The sequence below is a fragment of the Octodon degus genome, unplaced genomic scaffold, assembly GCF_000260255.1.
Source record: "Octodon degus isolate 3935 unplaced genomic scaffold, OctDeg1.0 scaffold00148, whole genome shotgun sequence".
Taxonomy (NCBI): domain Eukaryota; kingdom Metazoa; phylum Chordata; class Mammalia; order Rodentia; family Octodontidae; genus Octodon; species Octodon degus.
Genome location: NW_004524724.1, coordinates 2,110,155 through 2,125,469, shown reverse-complemented (window position 1 = coordinate 2,125,469; position 15,315 = coordinate 2,110,155). Strand labels below are relative to the sequence as shown.

At 45.0% G+C, this 15,315-nt stretch overlaps 1 protein-coding gene and 1 pseudogene across 2 annotated transcripts in view; both read left to right on the top strand.

Annotated features, from left to right (window-relative positions):
* Positions 1-15,315, top strand: part of Oxr1 (oxidation resistance 1) — a 330,122-nt gene that overhangs the window by 69,391 nt on the left and 245,416 nt on the right. The window lies entirely within an intron of this gene.
* Positions 1,292-15,315, top strand: part of LOC101580561 — an 18,301-nt pseudogene continuing 4,277 nt past the window's right edge.

Sequence of the window (15,315 nt, the reverse complement as noted above, 5' to 3'; positions counted from 1 at the left end):
CGTGCGGGCGAGTTCCCAGGCGAGGGCTGTGCTGCAGGGCCGGCCCCAGCACGCACGGCTGGCGGGGGTCGGCGGGCTCAGCGCCGCGGAGATGAGAGCTCGCGGAACTACCTTGTTTATCTCCAAGGGACTCTTCGGAATCCTGGCGTTGACCAAAGGGCCAAGTTAGAACTGCAGAAGGGGTGCCTTTCGAGGCTGCTTACACCGTGTGTGTGTTCCCCGCGCTGGAGATGTGAGGCTCTGCCCTGCCCACGCCGCCTGTGAGCTGCGCGCCAGAGAGGCTTCCACAGGGAGGACGCGCAGGGCCTTTCCCCCAAGACTGGTGGCCGCATCCGTGGGTGGCGCGCCTGTAATCCCAGCGCTGAGGAGGTTGAGACAGGAGGATTGCTACCAGTCCGAGCTGCGGAGTGAAGCCCTTTACCAAATACATAAAAAAATTTTTTAAAAAAATTTAAAAAGACAGGTGGCCAGCCTTGTGCAGCCCGCTTGTCGCCGTAATGCCCAAGGTGCAGGCTCTGGGGCGGCACCACGCCCTGCTGGGGCTGAGGAAGCAGACCCTGGCACTGTCTCTGTGGGGGAGAACCCGCAGCATGAAATGCAAGTAGTGTGGAGAGAAGCTTTGGGCCCCAGTTTTACAGTACAAGAGAGGAAGTCGGAATTACCAGCTGTTTAGAATTGCAGGAAAGGAGCAAAGAGAAAGGGTAGTACCATAGGAAACCTTAGAGAACCCGGTGAGGTTGGAAGAAGCCCTGGTGAGGAGCTAACCAGGCATCCCTCCCGGGAGGCGTGCACCGAGCAGATGCCCCCTAGGCTGAGGTTCTGGGGAGAGATTTTGAGGGCCTAAAATCAGAGCATCCTCCTGTTGATGACAATGGCAGTTTTAGTGGTCCGTGGAGAGGTGAGAAGAGACGAAGTCCAGATGCTGAAGCTGAGATCAGGGAGAGTAGGAGAAAGTGTTCTAGGAGAGGACATGGCAAAAGGTCAAGGAAAGCTCAGGTGTCTCCCAGAGTACACAGACTTAACGGAAAGGTGATCGTTTGGGTCGACGTCCGCTTTCTGACTTCTCTAAGCCTGCCGTGTCTTCTGAGTCACAACATGCGATTCCAAACTGAAGTCCTTATTAAAGTGATTAACACCATTTTGTTTTGATATTGACACATTAAGCAAACACGTAACATTTTTAGAACCCTCAACTATTTTTGGTGTTCCTTTAAAAGTAGGTTTAGAAATCAAGCATCATTAGAGGCGGTGGTGGAAGGTGCTGGGGCACAGCGTGGACTCACCGGCTGCCATGGCGCCCTGTGCAACCTGCCAGCTCCTGCAGCTTCGGGCCAGGCATCGGAGCTGGTGCCCGTGTCTCGAGATGCCATCTGCCACCTTCTTCACAACGCTGGTCTCACTGCTGATCTCGAACCCCACCTGTTCTTGCCCCAGTCGCCTCAGGAGCCCTCGGACCTGTCGCTGCGGCCCGAGGCTGTGCGCCGCTGGCAGGTTGTGGAAGTACTCACCAAGTAAGGAAGTGCTCTTCAGATAATGAAGCCTTGCAGAGACCGGCTGTCTGAGCCGCGGTGGAGAGAGAGGTCGGGATTACAGCTGAGGAGACCGGCGCATAGTGCTGAGTGATACCCTCTCAATCCGCCCTGAGGCTGTTACAGTGAATTAGCCCTCCAACTGCCAGGAGACTGGTGACCCACATCTTTGTCCATGCTCTGCGGTGTGATCACCATCTGGAGCTTTGGCAGCAACTTTGAGAAATCTATGGGCGCCGTCCGCCATTGCTTCTTCCCCTTGATCTTCACCATCTCCTCCACTGTCATCTTTCTGTCACTCGAGTCTGTGTTATCGCTGTCAAAGCTGGGGGAGGTGGAAGATGCCAGAGGTTTCACCCCGGTAACTTTCGCCACGCTGGGAGTCAGTACAGTCCACACCCGCATGCGGCGGGCCCTGGCGTTTGGCGTGGTCATGCCCTCTGTCCTGGTGCCGTGGCTCCTGCTGGGCGTCTCTTGACTCCTTCCCCAGACTTCTTTCCTGAGCAACCTGTGTGGCCTTTTGATTGGACTATTATGTATCCTTCCTGGAAAAAACTCTAATGATGCTGCACCAAAAGGTGCATCTGGTGGGGCCTCTAGGGCATGGGGTAAGTAGTTTTGGGCTCATGCCAGCGACCCAGGTGTGAGCTACAGTTTTGAAAACCACACAGAGCAGGTTCTGCCCGCTTCTGGCCACATTTCCTCATCTGGGAAGTAGCAACATAGTCATCTCCTTGTCAGCTTATGACTGTCCAGTTCAGTTGGTGACATATGCTCATTTCATGTGTGATGCATGTGTGTAAACCTGCATTTGACTAATTATTACAGTAGAGTTTTCATTGGAAGAATCTGAGATACCCATAACTAGGAATGTTGTTCAGGAAAGGGATAGGAAACTGTCTGTGTTCAGTGCTGGAGAGAGAACCCAAGGGCTCACACCTGCTGGGCAAGCACTCTGCCCTTGAGCTACACCCCCCAGCCTCAGAATTTGTGTTTCTTACTGTCTTTGTTTGGTTTAATCTTTTTCTCAGAGAAAAAATAATTAAAGAAATTCAGCTTTTACTATGTGATAAATTTTGCTGTGGTCATATTCTGGCATTCCAAAAACTAAAATACAGAAGCCAGTCATGGTGGTGGATGTCTGTAATCCTGCCACTCAGGAGGCTGAGGCAGGAGGATCACTGCAGGTAGACTAAATAATGAGTCCAAAGCCAGCCAGAAAGAAAGACAAAAAAAGGAAGGAAGGAAAGGAAGGGAGAAAGCAAGGAAAGAGAAAATTAAAATATAAAGAAGGGTGGGATTCTTTAAGCATCAGAATTAATAGAGTGGAGGGTTAGATGAGGTACAGGCGTAAAATCTCCTTCAGTTCGTGATTCTAGGACTGGGGATATAGCTCAGCAGCATAAGTGCCTGCCTAGCAAGTGCAAGGTCCCGAGTTTGATCCCTCATACCTCCCCTAAAAATTAATGATTCTATACACTATTTAAAAAGGTCATATGTCAATAGGAAAAAAAAGTGGTGGTGTGTGTCTGATCCTAGCACTTGTCAAGCTTAGGCAGGAGAATCACCAGGAGTCCAGTGCCATCCTGAACTATATAGTGAGACTCTGTCTAAAAACAAAACAAAAGAAATTTTAAAAATTAAATATTTATAGGAAACTTCTTGAATATTTTCTTCTTAGAGTTACCATGTTCTTTTTGGATGAGCAAATAATTAGTATAATATTTTATTTTTGTACTTAAACACTAGTGCCAACAGCACATGGGTGACATTTTTGAAGAGAATTGTTTGGTGAATTTGGCGGGCTTAGGGGACATCCTTTCCAGGGAGTGGCTGAGGGTAAGGCTGCTGGATGGGTCTCCAGGGGACGCCCGCGTCCGTTCGCACTCAGGGCCAAAGCCCACACCTGAGGACCCCTTCCCACACTCCCCTGGCCGCAGTCCTTAGAGACGGCCACTGCTCATCCCGAACTCACATCTGTCATGGGAGGAAGATCAATAAACCCTCGAATCAAGTGCTTTGCAGGGATTGTTATTGAGTCATGGTCATTTTTTCCTTTTTGAATAACATCCAGGTCAAAAATACAAATGCTTCAGAGTATTCTTTGGAAAAGTCCTGATTTACTGTCCCGCGGAAGAGCAACAGTGTGTCCTCCACGGCAGGGCGAGCCCTTCAGGAGTGTCCAAACTGCAATCCGAAACGCACGCATTTGCTACCAAGTGCCAGAGTCGAAATTGACCCTGAACTTAGTTTAGAAAAAATAACTCATTCATAAACATCTTTTGTCTTAAGAGAAAAACACAATAACACACGTGCCATAGGTTCCCCAGCACTGCCTTAGGTGGGAGTAGAAATTTTAACATAAAACTGGACAGTCCATTTAACCCTTAAGGCAAAAGTTCCTAACACCATCCTGTTAGGACAATTTATACAAAAACTCAATGACTGGATTAGGGGATACTTTTAGTTCATATTAAAAGTGTAATGAAGACCAGTCAAATGACTCAGCCGATTAAAGCACCTGCTTAGACAGACACAGGGACCGAGTTCGATCCCTGGCATGCTGGGCCAGGCCCTGCATTTCAGGGCACGTTGAGACTGCAGGCGACTGAGGCTAGGCGTGGTGGCGCTCGCCTATAATCCCAGCACGTAGGAGGCTGAAAACTCGTAGATCACTACGAGTCCAATCTGTGTAGTGAGACTTTGTAGATCCTGTGCTAAATACATAAAAATAAAATAAAAAATAAAAGAGTAATGTATGTTACTCTGAGGTATGTTATTTTCAACCTCACCAAATAAAATCCACCATCAAATCTTAAACATCATTTGCTAACAGCACATGAAGTTGCCGACTCTTCTGTCATCCTACTTTACAGTGTCTTGTTCTGTGTTGGATCTTGCTTATCTATTTAGTTAGTTTTTAACGTTGTGAGGAGATTTCATCATGATTTAAAAATTATTCCAATTTAGAATAATATTTAGAAAAAATACTTTGCAACAAAATTGTATGTTTGTTAAAAGAATTTATTTGATCAACATAAACTGGATTTGTGTTTCCCTTTTAAGGAAAGGATCATTGCTTGAGCTTTGAGAATAATTTATGTTGTAAATGAATAGAAATTTTAAAGCAATTCTCACATAACTAGAGATAAAAATTAATATAAGTGACTTGAAGGAAGGGGAGGGTAATGCAGCAAGAAGTAACATGTTCAGGTACAAGTTCCCTGTGATAGACGCGGTCACTACGAGTATCTAAATTGCACCAATACACTAAAAAATTGTATACAAGAAAAGATCAACAAAACCAAAAGTGTTTAAGAAAGAATAATGCATAGTGTTGTGGTTTGTGTCTCGTTGTCCCCCCAAAGCCTCATGCAGTCTTGGGGTGGACTTCTAGAGTTTGTAATTCACTCATGATCCACTGGGATTATGGGTGAGTGCTGCTGGGATTATGGGTGTGAGTGCTATGCCCAGCCTGGGGAGACAGCCTGAATGCAGCTTAAGGGAGACACACTTGCTCGCTGCAGCCGTTGTTGCCACCGTTCCTCCCTTTTCTCTCTCTGCTCCCTGCCACCACCATGAAAGGTTGCCCTCTGCCATGTGCCACTCTGCCGTGGCACCAGCAGAGTGTGGACTGAGACCTGCAGTGACTGTGAGCCACATAAACCTTTCTTCCCTTCATTTTGAGTGTCAAGTGTTTGTCCCAGCAACGAAAGCAGAGAATGGAGACACATAGTCCACCACTTATGAGCACATCTGAAAGCTCCTCTGTTAATATAGGTGAATAAACTCCAAGATTAGCACGCACATGCACACACACAATAACACAGAGACGATGCTGTTTTACGCCGTGTGCTTAGAAGTGTTTCCATGTATTTCCATGCTCCCGAGTCTGCTCAGTGCCTGCTGCAAGTGCCTGCGGTTACAGCCTTTAATTCTGTGGGTAGCGTCACGAATGCCTAAAGCCAAGGCCTGCTTCAGCAAGCTTGTGCTGCAGCACCAGACAGCGATAAATAAATGCACACTCAGCTGACACACAGTCATGTCCCACCCAGCAGAGGGACAGAGTGTGGAGGTGGAAGAGGGGACTTGATAAGGACGGGCTCTTCAGTGGAGACCCTGGGGACACAGAATGCCGCACCACGAGGAAGCCGTTTCCATTCAGCAAACAAAGTGGAAGGGACCAGGAGAGCCCTCAAGGAAGGGGCGGCAAGAGGGGGCCTGGGCAGCGGCCTAGTGAGTGAAAGCCGTGGCGGGCCACACGGGGCAGCAGAAAGCCGAGGCTGGCCCTGGCTGTGGGGGATGCTTTGCCCTCGCCAGAGCACCAGTGGAATGTGTGACAAAGCAAACTCCAAGGCTGAGAGCAGGCTTGACATGATCCGGTTTCTAGATCCTGAAGGCCCTCACAGCAGCCTTCAGTGTTCAGGAGGATAATGTGTATTACTACAGTCACTCGGAAGGTAGCACTGATTAGATGTGATAATGAGAGAAGAATAATGAGGTGATGAATAACCTTTTTCACCAATACAGCATTTTCTCATTATTATCCACTTAAAATATTTAATGATACATCCAAACACATTTGAGTAGCTGGGGACATAGTATAAATGGCATTTCCTCCATAAAAACATGTTTATGTTGCATTAAGAGTTTTTACAGTGGAAGAATGTATGTTTTTGTAAAGTGTGAAAACTGGTAATTTGTTTTCATTACCCAACTTGCATCTTAGACTTATTACTCAATCTTCTTCTCCCATTCACTCCGAGGCGCATTTCAGTGCACAAGCGCAGACTGCACTAAGCAATGCCTTGCCTGCAGTGTGCTGGCTGTTAATATGTGTGTGACTGCAGTGGGGAGCCACATATAACACAACATCCATCAGGGGCCAATGCAGCCTGCACAGTGAGTGTTGCTGTCTGAAATTACTCAGTGCCATTTTTCTTCAAAGAAATTAACCTTTATCCTAAACCTATAACTGCTAGATCCTTTTTCTTTTTTAAAATATTTTTATTTTTTAAAGAGAGTGATAATTAGAATGAAAACATAAAAAAGACAAGTGGTGTAGAATTTCAGTTAACAAAGTAATGTGAATTTCACAGTATCTGTTGAAGTGCATAGTGCTGTCTTCCAACCGGTTATTCATATTATCAGATGTATACATGTAAAATTGGAAGAAGAAAAATGTAAAGAAATTCAGAAAATGAAAAGTACAATTGAAAAAATGAGACAAAATAAATTAAAGCCTTAGCTGCATCTTTCCACAGACCTCCAGAATTGCACAGTACAGTTGTCCAAACTATCCTGCTTACATACACAGATAAATCTCTTTCCCTTACTCTCTCTCCTGTCCTGCTCAACTCAATAACACTTTCTTTTTGAATAAGTTCATTGCCTTATCCCTGTATCTCTTGTACCTTTCAGATTCCATTTTTCTCTTTCAGGTCCTCACACTAAGGAGACAATACGATGTTCGTACATGCGGGTCTGATTTATTTCACTTAAGAGTATGTTCTCTAGTTGTATCCATTTAGCAGCAAAAGACTGAAATTTATCCTGTTTTATAGCTGAATAATACTCCATTGTGTCAAAATACCGCATCTTCTTTGTCCATTCTTCAGTTGATGGGCATCTGAATTGTGTCCAGGATTTCACCATAACAAATTGTGCTGCTATAAACATGGGTGCACATGTATCACTGTGGTATGAGGTTTTCAGTTCTTCTGGAAAAATACCCAGAAGGGGAATATCTGGCTTGAATAGGACCCCCAATCCTAGCTTTTTGAGAAATTGCTACACTGACTTCAATAGTAGTTATACCAGTCTGCACTCCCACCAACAGTGCAGAAGGGTTCTTTTTCTCCACACCCTCTCCAGAATTTGTTACTGCTTGACTTCCTGATGTTAGCCATTTTTTTCTGGAGTGAAATGGAATCTTTGTGTTGTTTTAATTTGCATTTCTGGAATGACCAGTGGTGTTGAACATTTCTCATATATTTATTTGTCATTTGTATTTCTTCCTCTGAGAAGTGTATGTTCATCTCAGATTCCCATGTTGGGACTGGGTCTCTGTATTTTGGTGGCCTGATTTTTTTCAATTCCTCATATGTTCTAGAAAGAAGGCCTTTGTTGGAGGGACTGTTGGCTATAATTTTTTCCCAACTTTTCCCAGCTTTTTACTCTGTTGGAGATTTGCTTTGAAGAGCAGAAATTTTTCAAAAAGAGGAGATTCCAGTTGTTGATTCTTTGAAGCATTTCCCATGCAGTTTGGTTTTTGTTCATGAACTTTCTACCCACCCCTATGTCTTTAAGACTTATATCTACATTTTCCTCCAGAAGATTTAGTGTTTTTATTTTAATATTTAAATCTTTGGTCCATTTTGACTGTATCGTTGTGCATGGTGATAGGCATGTGTCCAGTTTTAGCCTTCAGCATGTAGAAAATCAATTTTCTAGCCCCCTTTATTAAAGAGGCTATCTTCCTTCCAATGAGCATGTTTGGCTCCTTTATCAAAGATAAGGTGACTGAGTATGTTTGCAGTTGTGTCTTCATTTTCTAATCTGTTCCATTGGTCCTCAGGGTTGTCCCTATGCCAGTACCTTGCTAAATTTATCACAGTAGATTTATAGTATAATTTCAGGTCAGGGATTGTGATGCCTCCTGCCTTTCTGTTGTTTCTCAGGATTGCTTTTGATATTCAGGGTCTCTCTGGTTCCAAATGAATTTTAGGAAAAAAAAATTTTAGCTCTATGAAGTACACTAATCGTATTTGAATTGGGATTGCATTTAATCTGTATTATAATTTTGGGGATATGGTCATTTTCACAATGTTGGTTCTTCCTATCTAGGAGCACGGGATATTTTTCCATTTTGCCAAATCCTCTTCAATCTCTTTTCTCAGGATACCATAATTTTCACTGTATAAATCTTTTATGTCCTTTGTCAGATTGATTCCTAAGTATTTCTCTTTCTTTCTTTCTTTCTTTCTTTCTTTCTTTCTTTCTTTCTTTCTTTCTTTCTTTTTGGATGTTATTGTGAAAGCCATGGTTTCCCTAGTTTGTCCCTCAGTACACTCATTGTTTGTGTACCAAAATGCTACTGATTTTTGGGTGTTGACTTTGTATCCTGCTACATTGCTGAATTTGGTGATTAAATCTATAAGACTCTTGGTGGAGTTTTTGGGGTGCTCTATGTACAGTATCATGCCATCTGCAAATAATGATAATTTCACTTTTCCCACCCTTATTCCATGTATTTCTCTCTCTTGTCTGACTGCTCTGGCTAATGTTTCCAGAACTATATTTAATAGGAGTGAAGACAGTGGACAACCTTGTCTTGTTCTTGATTTTAAAGTGAGTCACTTCAGTTTTTGCCCCTTTAGTATGATGTTGGCTGTTGGTTTTTCATAGATGACTTTTATCAGGTTGAGATATAGACCATTTATTCCAATTTTCTCTAGGGTTTTTATCATGAATGAGTGTTGGACTTTGTCAAAAGCCTTTTCTGCATCTATGGAGATGATCATGTGATTTTTGTTCTTAGTTCAATTGATGTGGTGATTTACATTTATGGATGAATGAATATAGATGCAAAAATCCTCAATAAAATATAGCAAACAGAATGTAACGAATCATCAAGAAGATTATACATCGTGACCAACTGGAATTTTTTCCAGGAATTCATGGATGGTTCAACATTTTTTTTTTCAATTGGATCCAAAAATCTAAAAGTCTGAAACATCTGGAATGCTGGAAATTATTTCAGACTGACTCTACCCATATTATTGGTGTCAGTGGTACATGCTCCAGTTTAGAGTGAAACCATCTGTGGGTTTCTACCTCCTTTTGGGGCACTGTGAGTAGGTGTGTCCTCCAAATTCAAATGGGGAAATTTGACTTTGAAGAATGTGATTGTCTAGAACAGGGCACAGTGGTCCTGCTGACACTCGAGTGTCCATACTCTGTGTCCCTCTCATTAGACAGCTCAGTGACTTCCTCTTGCAATTTGACCTCTTCCATAGAATGTCTCAGAAGTCTTGCAGTGTGACAGATCTTTCCCGCAGCTGCTTTCTACTCATGGTCAACATTTATGTATTTTTTCTCACTTAATAATTACATTTTTCTGGGTTTAGTGATGCGTACCTGTTTTCTCAACACTCAGGAGGCTGAGGCAGGAGGATCACTGTAAGTTTGAGGCCAGCTGTAATATAAAGTGAGTTCAAGGCCAGACTGAACTGCATAGCAAAACCCTGAATTTTTAGAATTACATTTTACTGATAGCATTAGTTTTACTGCTAATAGTTTAGGCAATCTTGTTTTTTATTAGAGTCAAAATGAGTTAAACTATTCGATGCTATTTAGCTTGTTCACGCTATTTGCAAGTAGTAAGAAGTGTCTGTTTTTCATGATTACTAAGCTTGAGCCTTTTGATATGTTTTAATTCCCCAGCATTAAGTGCTTTCACATCTGCACTTCCAGAGGTCATGTAAATTTTACTTGGTGAGTTGAAACTATTAATTATAAATATGAAGCTGAGCTCAAGTGAAAATTCCCCTTTGATCTGGGTCTGTGTGGCTGAAGTAGTGCATGATCCCAGAAGGTTCAGCGCCAAGGGCTGGGAGCTCCTGGGGTTCCCTGGCCTCCTGTCGAGGTGCGGCTCTGTGCAGGGAGCTGTGGGTCGAGACAGCCGCGGTCCTCTTGGGTCATGAGCTCGGGGAGGGGGTGTCTGCTCACGTCTCACCTTCATGCACTGGAGCACGGCAGGCTCCTGCTGTTATCAAAAATCGGTTCTGCTCCAACAATTGGCAAAATATTAGACTAGCTCAACTACTTTTTGGTTTCAGATTACTCATGCAGTGTTTTCATGATTTTGACAAAAGAAATTGAAATTCATACAAAGTGACATCCCTGAGTGCATGTTCATTTAGATATTGTCCCTGAGGTTTTTGTCATGTCACAAAACTGCACTCAGGCTCATTTGCATAGAATCAGACTCCTTGAGATTCTGATGGTCTCTTTCCACCCACAATATTGCTTTCAGTGTTTTCCTGGAGATTTAGCTAGATATTCTAAGTGATTGTAAAGATGATGTTGTGAAGGTTTAAAATGCTTCTGCGAACTTGCTTGCATGGTGGAAGCATGTGTTGTGTTCATTCATTCCAGGTCCTCATGACATGACTAGGAGAAAGTGGTTTTAAAGGGAAGGTTTTCTTGATATTCCGCTAAAATCTTTTTATTCATATTTTATTTATCAAGAATTAGTACATACTTGTAGTTCATAAAGGTTGTATTTGTTGTGTGGTGTCAAAATACACATTTTATGAAATGAAAGTGGTAAGAAATGGTTATTGTTTTCTCTAGCGAAGTACAATTGCTGAGCCCTAAAATGAGCCTCTATTTTTAATTTCCAAATCTGTGGTTTTGAAAATCGGTGATCAGTGGGCGCCACCAGACGAGTCAGTCAGACCTGCATGCTGTCCACAGGAACCCCAGAAGCAGTGACCCAGCCTCTTTTCCCTGTGAGTTCTTGATCTCAGGGCCCCTGGTGTCCTTGTGACTGTTCTCTCAACAACCGCCCCTCCCCAAGCCGCCCCTGAGCTCACTGCTATGCCTGCTGCTCTTCAGTGTCACCGAGAGCCACATGTGCGCCTGTAAGATGTGAAATTTCCCAGTGTTCCCACAGAGCTGAATGCCATATTGTATATTAATAGCTGTTATGAAGGAAGGGGAAACTACAAATTATCTTGAGAGTTAGTGGTTTGAACAGAATGTTATCTAATTAGTACCTAAAGATTCTTTGTCAGACACAGTGTGCCAAAGTGTATTGAGCACCTCCCACAAATGTAACGCTTTATGGTGGATGTATTCAATAGGGAGGCATGGTGACCTGTGTTTCCAAAATTAGGATCATATTTATATTACCCTTTTTGATAGTTATTTCCATTGCCACTTTCTCATTGCTAGGACAATATAGCTGACACAAGTTAAAGGAGGAAATGTTTATTTTAGTTCACAATTTGTAGAAGCTTTACTTCATAGCCAGCTATTCCATCAGAGGGTGGCACAGTGGATGAGAAACAGTCCATGGCAGGCAGGCAGGAAGCAGAGAAGGATCAAGGGAGGAGGAGGGTTCACACCCTCCAGGCCACGCCCACAGTGACTCAGCTCTGTGCGCCACGCCTCAGCTCCTAACATCATACGCAGCAATCAGTGGACTAATCCAGCATCACATAGTCATAACCCAGTCACCTCCCAAATTCCCATGTAGGAGCACACACAGCTTTGGGGGACATGTAGACATAAGCTATAAGTTATTATTTGGGCCATCAGTACAATCATTGTATAGAAGATGTCCTTTTTCCTCTTCTTTCTTTATATTACTAAACCAACAATGGCCTTTAGCCTTCATGCAGGAATGTCATGGCAGGCCTTCCCAGGGCCAGGGCTGTGTAGTTCATCTTTGCTGGAACACGGGGACGGCTAGATGCAAACACCAGTTTTGCTGTGACTGAGGCCAGCACGGGGCCATTAGTGTGTTCATTTTTCTGGCTGTCCATTCTGAGGTGCACAAGATGGCTGCCTTTGCTCTGCTGTCCTTCTTCACTTCTGACAGAGCATGTGCTCCCCATGGTAGCTCACTCCCCTTGTCAGAGCTCACTGGGATGTTGCTCAGTAACCCTTCTGGAAGAGTCATTCCCTGGACTCCCAAAGAATGCTGCCCACTATGCTGTCTGAGGAAGCATGGTTGTTCATTGCCACTCTCGAGCTTGTGGGGACAGGTATCTCACCACAAGGTGATACTCACCACACTTTAGAGCCCTGTTGCAAACCAGCCTGGGGTCAGGTGGACACAGGGACAGCTGTTCCGTGGGCAGCGCAGAGCCCAGAGTATGCACCAATGGGCCAGTGATGAGGCAGTGACACCTAGTGGCTGCCACCTCAGGCTTTATTAGTCGTTGTCCTGGCTGCCTACCTTGTCTAAGGCACTGAACCCTGACTTTCCTGTTACCTTACCACACCATTCCTGTCCCACCACTCAATTCTTGCTGGGTATTTCAAACTCAAAACTTGACCCATTTAGCAAGATCATGACTAATTCTGTCTTATTCATTATTTTTCTCTTGTGGTGTTTTTGTTTTTTGGGGTTTTTTTTTGTTTTCTTTTTGGTTTTTTGGTGTTTTTGTTGTTGTTGTTTTTCTAGTACTGATGATTGAACTCCAGAACTTGCGCTTACCAGGATGCACATATGCTACTGAGCTATAGCCTCAGCCCTAGTATTTTTCTCTTGGTCAAGCAGTTCTGCTATAGCAGTTCTGATCTACTCGATGGGCCACACAACAGGTTCAGCATTTGCTATAATTGCTTGAGCCAACCAGGACAAGATCGGCAGGAGTATGACCACAAGATAATGAAACACATTAGTAGAGAACCCTGAGCCGTTCTTAGAACACAGTCCCCAGCCCCCACCCCCGCAGCAGCTTACTGAAGGCTGCACCCCACCGGCTGCATCAGGAAGTCTGCGGGGACCCCGTGATCTGTCGTCTGTCTCGTGCCCAGATGGCCTGATGGGAGCTCAGCTTTGACAGCAGATGGCGCAGAGCTCTCTCTGGAGTCAAGGTTTATGGTGCGATTGCCAAAAGCAGTGACTGTGGGCATCGCTGCGATGCAGAGGTCCTTCCGGTAACCCTAACACCCTCAGCTGGCTTTGCGTTAGTTTCCAACGGGAAGCGCCCCCGTCGGCATGGGAGCCTGGGCTGCTTTCCCGTCAGTCGCAGCATCTGATTGGCAGGACATTGCACCGATTTTGTTGGAAGCACGTTTGAGGCAGTCGCCCTGCTCCTTGATGCCTCAGGCACTCAGAGGCCCTCCGGTCCACGTGGGTTCTCTTATAATTGTTTTTCATATAAACCTCATTTGAGGGGGAGTTTACGTGTCATCCAACTCACCCATACACGTGTGTGGTTTAAGGTGTACTCGGGTAGGATGCTCGCCTCACGCGCCTGTGGCCCTGGGGCTGATTCCCAGCACCACGAGAAATAATAAACACGTCCGCAAAGCCATGTGCAGGGCGAGTTTTTCACACACTCGCAGAGGTTGGCATCTATCACCGTGTCACTTTTGGAGAGTTTTCGCTATGTGAAGAAGACATCTCCGTCCATCATCAGTGAGCCCGTGTCCCTGCCCAAGCATCCTGGGCAGCCCCAGTCCATGCCGCCTCTGTGCACTTTGCCTTGTGGGATGCAGTACACAAGTGGCACCATCGGGTCCGTGAACGGGCTTCCCATCCTGGATTCTCTCTGTGGCCGTAGAGCTTAAGGCTCAGTATTTCAGCCTTTTCTTTCCAAGTAGCAGTACATTGAATGGATGTACACTTTTCGTGTGTCCATTCGTGGTTAATGGACAATGGAATCATTTCCACATTTTGGGTAGGAAAAGCGTTCCTGATCTAACCATCTATATGCAAACGTTTTTAGTTTTTGGGCTTATACCTAGGATTGCAATCACGAGCTCATAGGCTGTGTCTTTGAATTTCGTTCATTGTTTTGTGCTCTGAGACAGGGTCTTGCTATGTAGTCTGGGCTGCTTTGAAATCATTCTGTGCTCCAGAGCAGCCTTGAATTTTAGCTCCTGCTGCCTGATCCCCACTAGTGCTGGGACTGCAGGCTGCGCCACCTACCCAGCTCAGCTTCTCACAGAGCTCCAGGTGTTTTACAGGGTGGCCCTGTCCATTCTCTGAGCTGGGAGTGCGTGAGGGTTTTAGTCTCTCCATGTCGTTGCCAGCACTTGTCATTCAGGTTTAAATTTAATTTTGATTGACCTGCACCAGTTACATGTTTTTGTTTTTGTTTCGAATTTTAGGACAGGGTCTATAGGGTCTCACTGTGTAGCTCGGACTCACAGTGATCCTCCTACTTACAGCCTCCCCATTGCTGGGATTACAGGCATGCGCCCCCAGGCCCAGTCTCAATCATGTCTCAGCACACCCCAGGGGTATGGCCTGCGTGGAAGACCTGGGGATTGAACTCCTGGCCCAATCCACTGAGCTATTTGGCCGGCCCTCTGTTTACATGTTTTGATGAAGCTATCCTACCAGCTCTGTCAATGTGAACTGCTGTTGAGCTTGTTGGTCATGGATTTGAAGCAGCATTCTGATCCTTTGCATGTGTTCCAACTGGGTTACTTTCCTTTTTATTATTGAATTATGGAGGCACTTCCGGTGTTCTAGAAGCAGGTCTTCTTTGCCTGATTTCACAGTAGGCGTTTTTGGTTGGTTTTTGTTCATTGTAGATAAGATTTGAAGCGTCATATGGAATTGCTATACATGGGGGAGAGGTTGATGGGAGTTAAAAATATAATTTTTAGTGAAGCAGTGTAGCAGTGGTCCCTGCTAGTGTAGGGCAGCACTAAATCCACTTACCACAGATTACCTGTGTGAGATGTTTTTTCTGAAGTTGGTTGAGGAGAAAGCCAGTGCGATATTTTGAAGGAAAGGATTTCCATGAAGAGCAGAGAGGCCAAAGTGCCAGCCAGGGCCCACCCAGAGGAAGCGAGGCTCGTGAGGTGCTAAGTTTATGAGTGGAGGCTGGTTAGAGCGAACACAGGAATGGCGTGTCTGCAGCAATCAGCTGGAGCCCTAGTGCGCTTACCTTATGGGAGTGGTGGTGCACACCTGTAATCCAGCACTCGGGAGGGAGGCTGAGGCGGGAAGACTTCTGGGAGTTCCAGACCAGCCTGAGTTACACAGTGAGCTCCAGATCAGCTTACAAGTACATGGCAAGGAGGCCTGGAA